Source organism: Canis lupus, chromosome 11 (genome assembly GCF_011100685.1).
Source record: "Canis lupus familiaris isolate Mischka breed German Shepherd chromosome 11, alternate assembly UU_Cfam_GSD_1.0, whole genome shotgun sequence".
NCBI lineage: Eukaryota > Metazoa > Chordata > Mammalia > Carnivora > Canidae > Canis > Canis lupus.
Window position 1 is genome coordinate 29,160,557 of NC_049232.1, and position 16,098 is coordinate 29,176,654.

Sequence of the window (16,098 nt, forward strand, 5' to 3'; positions counted from 1 at the left end):
TCTATAAATAGCTATAAAATTCATGTGTCCATGGAAGTGAGTTCAGGGCCATCCTAAATCAGAACCTTGACTCCGTTTTTGGTTGTCCGATTCTGACAGCTTTTAGACCTCTCTTCACCCTCTTCCCTTTTTGTCTCACATCTAGACAAATAGATTATAAATCTTCGATACTCCATCCTTTGGTGCCAGCAGGAGATTCAAACCACAAAGTCCCTGCCACATGGGAACTCTCACTCAGACTCATCTCCTAAAAACAATAGAAGCCCCGGCCTATCTCCTTTCTTTGCCCTCTCAAGCTATTTCAGACCTTTTTGAGAGGAATGTCCCCCTCTCCTAGTGAACCCAATTATGTAAGTAATAAGCCTTGTCATACTTTCTTGGTGTGTGCTTCCATCATCAATCATGACATCTGAACCAAATTAAGGCAAGAGTTCCATTTGCCTCTAGAGGTGACCATAATATGGACTAAAAAAATGGTAAATAAAAAAGTGACCCCCTAAAATCCTGGTTAATTTCTTTGTAGGATTTCTTTATGTAAAAGGCATCCCTAGTGCATTCAAAAGAGCAACAAAATAGATATCCCAAAATTTAGCCCTTTTTATAATGCAAGCAGAGACAATCCCAATTTATTTTAAAGATGAAAATATTCCAATATTCCTTTGCCTGGTGGCTAGATGAGGGAACACTGAAACTTTTGGGACTATGGATAAAATGGATGTATTTTCCTGAATGAATAGGATTGAGCTCTTCCACATGGACTATGACTTAATATGTAATCTGAGAGAAGTTGATTTATTAGAACATGTGAAGATGAAAGGAACCATGAGTGAATATCCTGGCTACCCATTCTTACTATGCTTCCCCTTCTAGCATCCATGAGTAATCTAAAATCTTTGACCAAATGGCCAATCACCTACTGCTAGAATATTTCCAGGGATGGTTTTTTTCTTTGAATAACTCTGATTTATAGAAAATCCTTTCATTTGTTGCTCCACCTTGACCTCCTAGCTCTAGTCATTGTGACTGCCTAGAGCCATCTGATACATCTTCCTTGTATTCAGAATCCCCACTTTGATTTTTCAGTGTCTGATATGTTCACCTCTGCCCTCTTTTTCACCTAGACTTATCAACTAAACACTGTAGAGTCACATCGACACACACAGTACCTACTAACTAAAAGCATCACAAGAAAATATAGAAGACCAAATGACTAATTTCTTTTTTTCAATGATGAGCTGTCTATGTGTGCTCTTTTACTTTAGTAACTGTGATGAGGGAAAGCCCTTTATGTGCTGCTCAGAACTGATGGTTGATTTATGATCCAGCACAAGCAGGTGTGTTGAGTATATTATGTCCTGCTTTTAGTGGTGAGAAAATCCTGTTTACTTGCTCCTGCTATAATAATACAGCCTTCTTTCTTAGTCTTTGCTGACAGAAGCAGGCTGAATGCACCTTGAGTTCTAAAGCACCCTATTTATAGCCCCGCTGCCAAATAAGCTCTATTTATTGCAATGCTGGATTTGCAGGTTATCATTCTGCATCTTTGAAGGCAGGTATAGATGTATGCAAGGGGCCTTCTTGGCTGGGGTTAGGAGAGGGAAATCTCGGGGCTGTCTAGTCCTTGGCAACCTTTCGAGGATAGGCTGGAAAATATCCTTGGAAGTTAAACAAAAGTCCTATGTATTACATAAAGAATAGAGCTGACATTGAATTGAAGCACAGAGACTAGGTAGTCTGTGGGTCTACCCAGAGGAGTTTTCACAGGTCAAATGCTCCTAGTTTTATTACAGACCCTATCTTGACATAAAAACTTGATTTCTATTACAGGTGCACTTCTGAATAAAGTGCTTTTTTTTTAGAACAAACCATGATTTGTTATTTCCTTGAATTTATTTGATTTCTCAAAGGAGACATTATTTTGAAAGCTTACAGAAAATTCATCTTGGAGAAACCTTGCATTTTTGTATACCTTCTAGTGATTTGGTTAGAGAGAGGGAGAGCTTGAAAGAAATGTTCTAAGAAATATTTGCTGGGTTTTTAAAACCCAAGAGAGGTTCAAAAACAAAGAAGATGATTTAAAAAGTACCATCCAGATGCAAACTGGAAAAAAGCCTGTATATATCCTAGCCTGTTGGAGACATAGAGGGAAAATTGGCAAAGAGATTGAGAACCTCATGCAATGAGAGTCAGCAGGGAGAAAAAATACCCTTAATCCAGGCTTCATATCCCATGACTCTTTTGGCTATAAGAAAGAATCCAACATTCTTTAAAACTTTGTCTTCATTTACTTCCTCCACTAAAATTCCCTCTTCCTAGATTTTTTTTCTATTAAAATTCTGTCAGTTTTTCAAGTATCACAGCAATGCTGGGAAAGAGGGTATTTGTGCACAAGGTAGACATGTTCAACTAAAAGAGATTCAAAATGAGTTGGATGTTCAGTATGACAAAGTAAAACTCTCCTTTTTAGTTGTTATTTTTTATTTGAGCAATTTTTTTTATTTAAGCATTTGACACTCAATGTTACATTAGTTTTAGGTACGTAATGATTCAACAACTCTATACATTCATTATGCTATGCTCACAAATGTAGCTATAATCTGTCACCATACAATGCTATTACAATACCATTGACTATATTCTCCCTTCTGTACCTTTTATTCCCCTGACTTACCTGACTTATTTATTCTGTAACTCGAAGCCTGTATCTCCCACTACTCTTCATTCATTTTGCCCAACCCCTTAACCCCTTCCTCTTTAGCAGCCATCAGTTTGTTTTCTGTATTTATACATCTAATTCTACTGTTCATTTAGTCATTTATATTATTTTCATGGGATCTACGTATAGGTAAAATCATATGGTATTTGTCTTTTCTCTGACTTATTTCTTTTAGCATAAGACTATCTGGATTTATCCATGTTGCTGCAAATGGCAATATCTCATTCCTTTTTTATAGCTGTATAAAATTCCATTGTATTTATATACCACATCTTCTTTATCCATTTATCTATCTATGGAAATGTGGGTTGCTTCCATATCTTAGCTGCTAGAAATAATGCTGCAAAAATATAGGAGTCTTGAAGTATATTTTTTCATTTTCTTTGGGTTAATACCCAATTTTGGAATTGAGTCATATGGTATTTTTATTTTTAATTTTTTGACAAAATTCCATGCCATTTGTTTCACAGTGGCAGTACTAATTCCCATTACCACCAACAGTGCATGAGGGTTCCTTTTAGTCCTCATCTTCACCAACACTTGTGATTTCTCGTCTTTTTTTGATACTGGCCATTCTGACTGGTGTGAGGTAATATTACTTTATAGTTTTGATTTGCATTTCTTTGATGATCAGTGATGTTGAGCATCTTCTCATATGACAGTTGACCATCTGACTTCTTTGGAAAAATCTATTCAGGTCTTCTGCTATTTTTTAATTGGATTTGTGTGTGTGTGTGTGTGTGTGTGTGTGTGTGTGTTGAGTTATAGACATTCTTTATATATTTTGGATATTAAGCCTTTACCAAATATATTTTTTTCAAATATTTTCTCCCATTTGGAACATTACCTTTTTGTTTTGTTCATGGTTTCCTTCGCTGTGCAAAAGCTTTTTATTTTGATATGGTCCCAAAAGTATTTTTGCTTTTGTTTCTCTTGCTTCAGGAGACATATCTAGAAAGATGTTGCTAAACCTGATGCCAAAAGAAGTTGCTTCCTATGTTATCTTTTAGGAATTTTAAGGATTCAGGTCTCACATGTAGGTTTTTAATCCAGTTTTAGCTTATTTTTTTGTGTATGGTGTAAAAAAAGTGGTCTAGTTTCATTCTTTTGCATGTAGCTATTTTTTGTAGCTTTTATGTAGTTTTCCTAGCACCATTTATTTTTTATTTTTTATTTTAATTTTTAATTTTTTAAATGTTTTTATTGACGTTCAATTTGCCAACATATAGTATAACCTCCAGTGCTCATCCTGTCAAGTGCCCCCCTCAGTGCCTTGTATTTTCCTCATGTATGTTCTTACCTCCTTTGTTGTAGACTAATTCACTGTATAATGTGGATTTATTTCAGGGATATCTATTCTATTCCACTGATCTATGTGTCTACTTTTATGCCAGTATCATACTGTTTTGATTACTTCATTTTTGGGGTTTTTGTTTTTTGTTTTGTTTTTTGTTTTTGTTTTTGTTTTGTTTTGTTTTGTTTTTTTGATTACTACATCTTTGAAGTGTATCTTGAAATTTGGAATTGTGCTATCTTCAGCTTTGTTCTTTCTCAAGATTGCTTTGGTTTTGGGGTTTCTGTGGTTCCATACAAATTATAGTGTTATTTTTTTTCTAGCTTTAAGAAATGCTGTGGGTATTTTGATGGGTATTACATTTGATCTGTAGATTGCGTTGGGTAGTATAAACATTTTTGTAACATTAATTTATCCAATTCATGAGCATTGGATGTTTCCATTTGTTTGTATCATCTTTCATTTCTTTCATCAATGTTTGATAGTTTTCAGTGTACAAGTCTTTACCTCCTTGGTTGACTTAATTCTTGGATATTTTGAGGGCTTTTTGGTGCAATTATGAATGGAGTTATATTCTTAATTTCTATGTCTGCTACTTTGTTATTCCTGCATAGAAACACAACTGATATCTGGGTATTAATTTTGTATCCTACAACTTTATTGAATACATTTATTACTTCTAATAGCTTTTTGGGTGGAGTCTTCAGGGTTTGTTATGTATAGTATCATGTCATCTGCAAATAGTGATGATTTAACTTCTTCCTTGCCAATATGGATGCCTCTTTTTTTTTTTTCTCTTGTGTGATTGCTTAGGCTAGGACTTCCTGTACTATATTAAGTGAAAGTGGCAAGAGTAGACATCCTTGTCTTGGTGCTGATCTTAAAGGAAAAGTTCTCAGTTTTTGGTCTGTTTTGATTTTCTATTTTTTTCCTTACTAAGATTTATAAGATTGTATTTTATAGGGATTTACCTATTTCTAGATTCTCCAATTTGTTGGCATGTAATTTTTGGTAGTAGTCTCATAATGGTTTGTATTTCTGTAGTGTCAATTGTTACTTCTCATATTTTGTTTATTATTTATTTGGGTCCTTTCTCTTTTATTCTTCATGAGTCTTGTTAACATTTTATCAATTTTATTTATCTTTTCAAACAACTAGTTCTTGGTTTCACCGATCTTTTCTATTATTATTATTATTATAGTCTATGTCATTGATTTCTGTTGTGGTTTATATTACTTTCTTCCTCTATTAACCTTAGGCTTTATTTATTTATTTATTTATTTATTTATTTATTTATTTTTGTAGTTACTTTAGGTGTAAGATTAGATTGAGTTTTCTCTTGTGTCTTGAGGGAGGTCTGGATTGCTGTGTATTTTCCTTTTAGAAATACTTTAATTGATTCCCAAAGATTTTGGACCATTGTGTTTCATTTACATTAGTCTATATACATTTTTTAACTTCTTATTTGATTTCTTTGTTAACCCATTGGTTGTTTAGTAGCATATTGTTTAGCCTATATGTGTTTCTGTTTTTTTCAGGGTGTTTTGGGGTTAGATTTTTGTTTTATGTCTCTTTGTGTGTCTCTCTGTGTGTGTGTGTGTTCAATTGATTTCTAGTTGCATTCTGTTATGGTGGAAAACTTTCATATTATGACTTCGGTCTTCTTAAATTTATTGAGACTTGTTTTGTGGCCTAACATGCAATCAATCCTAGAGAATGGTCCCTGTGCACTAGAAAAGAATGTGTACTGTGTTGTTTAGGAATGGAATGTTCTGTATATATATATTGTGTCCATCTGGTCTAATGTGTCCTACAAAGGCAATGTTTCCCTAATTATTTTCTGCCTGGATGATCTATCATTGTACATTGGGTGCTAAAGTCCCCTACTATTATTATATTACCATTGATTTCTTCCTTATGTCCATTAATATTTGCTTTATGTAGTTAGGCGCTCCCATATCAGCTGCATAGATATTTACAACTGTTTTATCTTCTTTTGGATTGCTTTCTTTATCATTATGTAGCGCCCATTTTTCTCTTATTACAATACTTCTTTAATGCATATTTTGTCTAATATAAGTATAACTACCCTGTTTTGTTTTTTAATGGCGTTTGTATGATAGATGTTTTTCCTTCTCTTCATTTTTAGTCTTTGGATGACTTTAAATCTGAAGTGAGTCTCTTATAGACAGTATGTAGATGGGTTTTGATTTTATTAGGCTGTTTTGGTGGTGATAAACTCCTTTAATTTGCTTGTTTGGGAAGTTTTTTACATTTCCTTTAATTCTGAATGATAATCTTGCTGGGTGGAATATTTTTGGTAGTAGGTGTTTTTCCTCTCAGCACTTCAAATATGTCATGCCACTTTCTTCTGGCCGGCAAAGGTTCTACTGAAAAAATCAGCTGAAAATCTTATGGAGTTTTCCTTGTATATAACTTTTTGCTCCTCTCTTACTGCTTATAGGCAATAGAATAGTTAAGAATAGTTAAATTCTTTATTTTTAACCTTCGGCATTTTAATTATTCTGTTTCATAGTATAGACTTCTTGCAGGCAAAATGTTTAGAACTCTCTGTTATTCCTAAAACTGGATGTCTGTTTCCCTCCCTGGGTGAGAGAAGTTCTCAGCTATTATTTCTTCAAATAAGTGTTCTGACCCTCTCTCTCTATTCTTGTGAGACTCTATAATGTGAATGTTTGCTTGGTGTTGTCAAAGAGATCCCTTAATGTATCCTCATTAAAAAAAATTCTATTTATAAAAAAAAGTCTGTTTACTTTTTGCTGTTCAGCTTGGGCCCTTTTCATTAATCCCGTTTTCTGGATTGCTTATCTATTCTGCATTCACTAATCCACTATTGATCCTTCTAGTGTAGTTTTTCATTTAAATTATTGTATTCTTGAACTATGGTTCTTTTTTTTTTTTTTAAGATTTTATTTATTTATTCAGAGAGAGAGAGAGAGAGGCAGAGACACAGGCAGAGAGAGAAGCAGGCTCCATGCAGAGAGCCGGTCATGGGACTCGATCTCCGGTCTCCAGGATCACACCCTGGGCTGCAGGTGGCGCTAAACCACTGCGCCACCTGGGCTGCCCGAACTCTGGTTCTTTTTAATATTTTCTTTGTTGAAGTTCTTTGTTGTAGTTCTTAGTTGAATTTCTCAGTTAATTCTCTCACTCTTCTGTCAAGTCCATTGTGCAACTTTACAATCATTACTTTAAATTTTTTCAGGCCTATTGCTTATCATTAGTTCTATATCTGAGGTTTTATCTTAATTTTTCTTTTGGAGCTTATTTCTCTGTCTTTACATTTTGCTTAATTTTCTGTTTTTGTTTTCCGTAGGTTACACTGAACAGCTATCTAGCTAAACTTAAAGAGGTAGTCTTCTATATGGATACCCTATGTAAACTGGATATGATTTGTGACTTTTTTTGGTATATTTTTTATTGGAGTTTGATTTGCCAACATATAGTATAATATCCAGGGCTCATCCCATCAAGTGCCCCCCTCACTGCTCATCACCCAGTCACCTCATCCCCCACCCACCTCCCCTTCCACTACCCCTTGTTGTGTCCCAGAGTTAGGTGTCTCTTATGTTTTGTCTCCCTCTCTGATTTTTCCCACTCATTTTCTTCCTTTCCCCTATAATCCCTTTCACTATTTTTTAATATTCCCTGTATGAGTGAAACTATATGATGATTGTCTTTTCTGACTGACTTTCTTCATTCAGCATAATACCCTCAAGTTCCATCCATGTTGAAGTAAATGGTGGGTATTCGTTCTTTCTTTTTTTTTTTTAATTTTTTTTTTAATTTTTATTTATTTATGATAGTCACAGAGAGAGAGAGAGAGAGAGAGAGGGGGGCAGAGACACAGGCAGAGGGAGAAGCAGGCTCCATGCACCGGGAGCCCGACGTGGGATTCGATCCCGGGTCTCCAGGATCGCGCCCTGGGCCAAAGGCAGGCGCCAAACCGCTGCGCCACCCAGGGATCCCCCTATTCGTTCTTTCTAATGGCTGAGTATGTTCCATTGTATATATATACCACATCTTCTTTATCCATTCATCTTTTGATGGACACCGAGGCTCATTCCACAATTTGGTTACTGTGGACCTTGCTGCTATAAGCATTGGGGTGCAGTGTCTCAGATTTTCACTGCATCTATATCTTTGGAGTAAATCCCCAGTAGTGCAATTTCTGGCTCGTAGGGTAGCTATAATTTTAACTCTTTGAGGGACCTCCACACGGTTTTCCAGAGTGGCTGTATGTTCACATCCCCATCAACAGTGCAAGAGGGTTCTCTTTTTGCCATATCCTTACCAATATTTATTGTTTACTGTCTTGGTAATATTAGCCATTCTCACTGGTGTGAGGTGGTATCTCATTGTGGTTTCCATTTGTATTTCCCTGATGGCAAGTGATGTGGAGCATTTTCTCATGTGCTTGTTGGCCATGTGTATGTCTTCTTTGGTGAAATTTCTGTTCATGTCTTTTGCCCATTTCATGATTGGATTGTTTGTTTCTTTGCTGTTGAGTTTAATAAGTTCTTTATAGATCTTGAATACTAGCCCTTTATCTGATACGTCATTTACAAATATTTTCTCCCATTCTGTAAGTTGTCTTTTAGTTTTGTTGACTGTTTCTTTTGCTGCGCAGAAGCTTTTTATATTGATCAAGTCCTGATAGTTCATTTTTACTTGAACTTGCAAAAAGTTGCTGTGGCCAAGCTCAAAAAGGGTGTTGCCTGTGTTGTCCTCTATGATTTTGATGGATTCGTGTCTCACATTTAGATCTTTCATCCATTTTGAGTTATCTTCGTGTATGGTGTAAGAGAATGGTTTAGTTTCATTCTTCTCATGTGGCTGTCCAATTTCCCAGCACCATTTAATGAAGAGACTGTCCTTTTTCCAATGGATAGTCTTTCCTGCTTTGTTGAATATTAGTTGACCATAGAGTTGAGGGAATTTCTGGGTTCTCTATAGTGCTCCATTGATCTGGTTCTTGTTTTTTCTCTTGTTCATATGATCTATCACATTGATTGTTTTACAAGTGTTGAACCAATCTTGCATCCTGGGATAAAGCCCACTTGGTCATGGTGAATAATCTTCTTAATGCACTGTTGGATCTATTGACTAGTATCTTGTTGAGAATTTCTGCATCTGTGTTCATCAAGGATATTGATCTCTACTTGTCCTTTTGGTGGAGTCTTTGGTTTTGGAATTAAGGTAATACTGGCCTCATAAAATGAGTTTAGAAGTATTCCATCCCTTTCTATCTTTCAGAACAGCTTTAGTAGAATAGGTATTGTTTCTTCTTTAAACATTTGATAGAACTTCCCCGGGAAACCATCTGGCCCTGAGCTTTTGTGTCTTGGGAGGGTTTTGATGACTGCTTCAATTTCCTCCCTGGTTAGTGGCCTGTTCAGGTTTTCTATTTCTTCCTGCTCCAGTTTTGGTAGTTTGTGATTTTTCCAAACATGTGTCCATTTCTTCTAGATTGCCTAATTTATTGTCATATAGCTGCTCATAATATGTATTTAAAATCGTTTGTATTTCCTTGGTATTGGTTGTGATCTCTTCTTTTTCATTCATGATTTTATTAATTTGAGTCTTTTCTCTTTTGTTTTTAATAAGGCTGGCTAATGGTTTATCTATCCTATTAATTCTTTCAAAGAACTGACTCCTGGTTTTGTTGATCTGTTCTACAGTTCTTCTGGTCTCTATTTCATTGAGTTCTGCTTGAATCTTTATTATCTCTCTTCTTCTGCTTGGTGTAGGTTGTGTTTGCTGTTCTTTTTCCAGTTCTTTAGATGTGAGGTTAGCTTGTGTATTTGAGTTTTTTTTCCAGCTTTTTGAGGGAGGCTTGTATTGCAATGTATTTCCTTCTTAGGACTGTTTTTGCTGTATCCCAAAGATTTTGAACAGTTGTATCTTCATTTTCGTTTCCATGAATCTTTATAATTCTTCTCTAATTTCCTGGTTGACACATTCATCTTTTAGTAGATTTTCTTTAACCTCCACGTGTTTGAGTCTCTTCCAAATTTCTTGTGATTGAGTTCGAGTTTCAAAGTATGTGGTCTAAAAATATGCAGGGAATAATTCCAATCTTTTCATATTGGTTGAGACTTGATTTGTGATCCAGTGTGTGGTCTATTCTGGAGAGAGTTCCATGTGCACTTGAGAAGAATGTGTATTCAGTTGCATTCGGATGGAAAGTTCTGTATATGTCTCTGAAATCCAACTGGTCCAGTGTATCATTTAAAGCCCTTGTTTCTTTGGTGATGTTGTGCTTAGAATATCTGTCATCTGCAGAAAGTGCCGTGTTGAAGTCTCCTACTATTAGTATATTATTATCTACATATGTCTTTACTTTGGTTAATTGATATACTTGGCAGCTCCCACTTTAGGGGCATAAATATTCGTGGTTGTTAGGTCTTCTTGTTGGATAGACCTTTTAAGTATGATATAATGTCCCTTTTCATATCTTACTACAGTCTTTGGGATAAACTTTTATTTATCTGATATGAAGATTACTACTCCAGCTTTCTTTTGAGGACCATTTGAATGATAAATGGTTCTCCAACCTTTCATTTTTAGACTGGAGGTGTTCTTAGGTCTAAAATGAGTCTCTTGTAGACAGCAAATAGTTGTATCTTGCTTTTCTATCCTGTCCAAAACCCTGCGTCTTTTGATGGGATCATTAAACCCATTCACGTTCAGAGTTACTATTGAAAGATAGGAATTTAGTGTCATCATAATACCTATTCAGTCCCTGTTTTTGTGGCTTATTTCTTTGGGCTTCCTCTTTCTTTTACAGGGTCCCCCTTAATACTTCTTGAAGAGCTGGTTTGGTAGTCACATATTCTTTCAGTTTCTGCCTATCATGGAAACTTTTTATCTCTCCTCTTCTGAATGAGACCCTTGCTGGATAGAGTATTCTTGGCTGCATGCTCTTCTCATTTAGTGCCCTGAATATATCCTGCCAGCCCTTTCTGGCCTGGCAGGTCTCTGTGGAGAGGTCTGCTGTTAATCTAATATTTCTCTCCATATAATTTAGGAATCTCTTGTCTCTTGCTGCTTTAAGGATTTTCTCTTTACCTTTGGAATTTGCAAGTTTCATTATTAAATGTTGAGGTGTTGAATGGTTTTTATTGATTTTGGGTGGGGGGAGCCTCTCTATCTCCTGGATCTGAATGCCTGTTTCACTCCCTAAGTTAAGGAAGTTCTCAGCTATGATTTGTTCAAGTATACTTTTTGTCCCTCTGTCCTTCTCAGTGCTCTCTGGAACCCAAATTATACATAGATTTTTCCTCGTGAGGCTGTCATTTATTTCCCTTAACCTTTCCTCATGATCTTTTAATTATTTTTCTCTTTTTTTCCTCAGCTTCTTTCCTTGCCATCAACTTGTCTTCTACGTCACTCACTCTTTCTTCCACCTCATTAACCCTCATCATTAGGACCTCCAGTTTGGAATGCATCTCATTTAATTGATTTTTAATTTCGGCCTGATTAGATCTAAATTGTGCAGTCATGAAGTCTCTTGAATCTTTTATGCTTTTTTTTTCCAGAGTCACCAGTAGCTTTATAATTGTGCTTCTGAATCGGCTTTCTGACATCAAATTGTAATCCAAATTCTGTATTTCTGTGGCAGAGAGTACTGTTTCTGATTCTTTCATTTGTGGTGGGTTCTTCCTTCTAGTCATTTTGCTCAGTGCAGAGTGGCTGTATGAGCGGGCTGAGTGAAGAATATCAATCACAACCCTACTAAATTTTACCCTAGATGATCTGATGAGGTCAGAGACCATAAAATGAAAACAAAGATCAGAATGAAATAAAACAAAAGGACCACTAAAGTGAAAAACAAATTTTAAAACAAAGTAGTAAAAAAAAAAAAGGCCAAGAATCCCAAAGAAGAAAAAAAAAAGAATAGAGAAAAAAAAAAAGAAGAGAAAAAAGCAAAAGTAAAGAGGAAAAAAAAAGAAAGAAAAAAAAGGAGGGGACTGGGAGATGGTGGTGGTGAGGAAGTTGTAGTGGAGGGAGAATGTAGTCTACCTGAGGAGTCCTAGAGGGTAATCCTCTTGGTTCTGATTGTATTAAGTTCTGTATGGTAGCAGATGCTCAGTCCCAAATTTATATAAACCAGAAATGCTTGTAGAGAGCCCCAAAATTGACCATCAAGACATAAACGAGATAAAAGAGGGGACAGAATGCAAATGAAGAGAGAATATAATCTCACAGAATGAACCAACATGGTATACCACTTGGTTCTGCGTGCATGATTGTTGTTTTAGAAGATATTAACTTCCGCCATTGTAGAACAAAATGAGGCAGGGAAAACAAAACACACACACACACACACACACACACACACACAAAACTTATATATCTCCTGAAATTAAGTTGAGTATGTTGAAGGGAATCTAGAAGTGGAAAATATATCTAAGACCTGTAATTGTAGAAATATGAAAGTCAAAAAGGAAGAAACTTAAAAATGAAGAGGTGGAAAAATATTGTAGTTAAGGTGGGAAAAGAAAAAAATTGGAAATTTTTAGTCAGATATAAAATTGAGGTGTACTGGAAAAAGGGGGGAAAAAGGAGGGGTACCCTCTGGTTCTATACACTGTAAATCCCTGCACTTCCCCTGGAGCTTCACAGCGCTGCTGGGTGGAGAACTTGCCCTTCCCCGTCCTTCCAGCTGGTCTTCTGGGGCGGGGCCTGCTGTGCCGGTTCTCAGGTGTGTGCACCTGGGGAGATGCTCCGCCCCTGCTGCTGACCCCGTGAGGCCCCGTCCCCTGGCGGCCCCGCCCCTCCCAGGCGCAGGGTGACCCAGGAGGGACAACCCCCCTGGCGGCGGCCGGGTCCCCAGCCCCGGCGTCAGCTCCCGCGGTACCGACCGCAGCTCCCCGTCCGCACTGGCCTGGATGCTCCGGGGCGGGGGGCGCGGCCCCGCACAGCTCGGGGGCGCCCGGCGGCGGCGGCAGGAGCGTCCCCGCCGTCCCGGGCCCTCCCCGCCTCCCCGCCTCCCCGCCTCCCCGTCCCGGGGGGAGCGCAGGGTCCCGGCCGTGTCCCCCGCGCCCTGGGCTCCGGGGCCTGCGCTGCTGGGGTCGCTCCCGGGGCCGCGGCTCCCGAAGGCAGCAGGGCGCAGCCCCCTCCGCCCGGAGCCCCCGCCCGCCCGGCTGCTCCCCGAGGCCCCGCCGGGCGCTCCAGCCCTTTCCCGCGCTCGGCCCGCGGGGTGTGGGGCGCCCTGCCCCGGGCGCACGTCCTGCCAGTGACCCCGGGAGGCTGGAGGCCCCACGGCCCCTCCGCGGCTCCGCCCGGGCTCCCCGCTCAGCGCCTTTCTGTCGCGGATTTTTAAAGTTCCCGCTTTTCCTGGCAGGGCATTTGCAGCTAAAGTGGAACAAGCTGAGGGATCTCGTGGCTCTACACATTATAGATGCACTGGCAAGAAACAAAAGCTGATGCTGACTGTTGTAGTTCTGGGGCTTTCTACACAGTGGGCACCAGGCAGGATAACTAAAGCTGAAGTGGGTGTAGTCTCGGTGGTTCTACTGCAGAGAACACCCTGCAGGAGAGCTGAACCTGAAGTGGTGTAAGTTCGGAGGTTTCAGGCCTCCTTGTGTAGAGAACAACCTGGCAGGGCTGTAGCTGAAGTGGGGACGAGCCAGTGTAGTCTCTGAGTTTTCCATGCAGAGGATGCCTTGGCAGAACAGCTGAAGCTGAAGTCAGTCTAAGTGGAGGTGAGCGAGTCCTAGGACTAGACATACTGAGGGCACCTTGGCAGGACTGGTGAAACCGAAGTGGGTGTTCCAAACTTTCCCCATGAAGGGTACTCTGACAGGGTGGCTAGAGCCAAGGTTGGATGTGGACTGGGGGCTCTTGGGAAGCTTCCTGCAGGGGGTGCCCTGGTGGGACAGCTTGGGCTGGTGTGGTCCCTCTGTTCTTAGTACAAAGGCTGTCCTGGCAAGATAGTGGATGCACGCTAGAGTTTCTTGGGACTCTTTACACACAGAGTACCCTGTTGGGGCCACTGAAGCTGGAGTGGGTGCAAGCCAGTGTCTTGGGGTGCCCCACACAAGGGTTTCTTTAGTGGAGGTGGCTAGAACCAAAGCAGGCACAGGCCAGGGGCTCCTGGATAGGATAAATTTTCTGACTTCATCCTATGCATTCCCTGTTCCATACCATATTTTATTTATACTTCTCTGAAACCTCTTGTCATCTTTAGCCTTATATTTGTTATCTTAGTTCTCTTATAAAAAAATCTCTTTAAGGGAAGTACTGTATTTAATCTTTGCATTCTTAGCTGAGCAAAAAGTCTGATAAATAGGATGTTCTCAATTGATATCTACTGCCAAATTCAATGCAGTTTTAAAAATATATCTTCAGGTTACTTTTTACACTGATAATCTGACTGCTTTAATTGTGGCAATGTCTACCCCTTATGATGGGATTATCCAGTGAGATTTTTATTTTTTTTATTTTTTTTTCCAGTGAGATTTTTAAATCTTCATTTTCCATTTTACTGGGATTAGATTAAAAAAATTAGTGGGGGATAGACCATTAGTGTATCCTTGAGAGTTTTGGTGAGGATCTATCATATATAGGCAGAAGTTAAGGAAGGTATCAGATGATAGTATAATCACAGTTAGGACACCTGATCATTCCATGACAATTACTTCAACTATCCGTGGGTTTCACTATAGGGAATAATAGAAGGATGAGAATGTGGGCACCACTTTATTAAGATCTACACAGTTTAGAGTCCCGGTCAAAAGCTGGGTAGAGGCCTAGGCAGTGCCTCTTACCTTCCTTCCCCCTCCACTTCCTGCCAGTTCAGTTTACATCTGCTTTTTGGGACTGGCATGTTCAGGTATGCTTAAAGAGAGAGAGAGAGAGAGAGAGAAAGTGAAAGAGAGAGAGAGAGAGATGGCTGGACTCCAAGGGAAGCCTTAAATTCACTTACTTAATAACCAATGGAAGCAGAAATGGGGAAAGTAGAGCCTGAGTTCCTGCCTCCTAAGGCACAGTGGTTGTGCTCACTAGTATTCATGTCCCTGAAGGAAATTTTTATGTAATAAGGGAACTGAGACAACAAATACAAGGCTAAATGTGACTAGAACCTTAACATAGATGCAAGTAGAATATGATATGATGTAGGGTGAGGTCAGAAAGGCTTTTCATAGAAAAAATACTAAGGGGCAAAATCACTGCCAAGTTAGCAACACTTTATTACCTATTATTGGCTAGAAATGATGGAATAGAGGCAAGACTGGTTGTGGGGAAGGGAATGAATGTTCTCCTTTGCAGATGATAGTTTTATAAATTTGGCAGTTCTGAACAAGAGTTTTTGAGTTTTCCATTTGTTTATCATGACACTTGTGTTTACGAATCCATTTCAGGGCACCTGATTAGTTTCACGATGAAGGACAACTCCTCAATACACAGCTCTTCTATCACTGTCTCTCCCCATACAACACTTATGACAAAGCCTTATCATTCCCTTAACCTGATATGTGGATCTTTGTTTGCCCTTTGGCACATTATTCTCTTTGCCTAAAATGTGCTCCCCAAACTTGTCCAATTGATTAAATCCTACTCATCTTTCAAGATGCAATGTAGCTTTGCCAAGGACAGGATGTCTTAAACGGACATTACTGGTAGTTTACGTAATTACATTACTGGTAGAATTGAGTTATTCCATTCAAACTTATTTCATATTGCTCAGTTTAAATCATGTATTGTTAAAAGGGTTCCTTCTTAGTCTAGAAGCATCTTGAGGGTAGGGACCCAATGTTATTTTCAGAGTCCATTAAATGCCAGTCATTTGCCTAGTGTTAGGAAAAGGGGATGAGTGTTTGCTAATGTTAAGTTTTGAATAAATGAAAGAATGGAAGGAGCAAATAGTCCAGAGGACCATGCAGGTGACTTTACCATCAATAGTCACATGTCCTTGCTAATAGCATCTTGAAGAGAATGCAGTTGGAATGTCAAGATAGTTTTTGTTAGCTTAGAACATATTTTATCTCAGAATATTTCAGAGGAAGTAAAGAATTTTGTGGTCTTACCAAACATATCGAAAAATGTTACAAATTCCAAA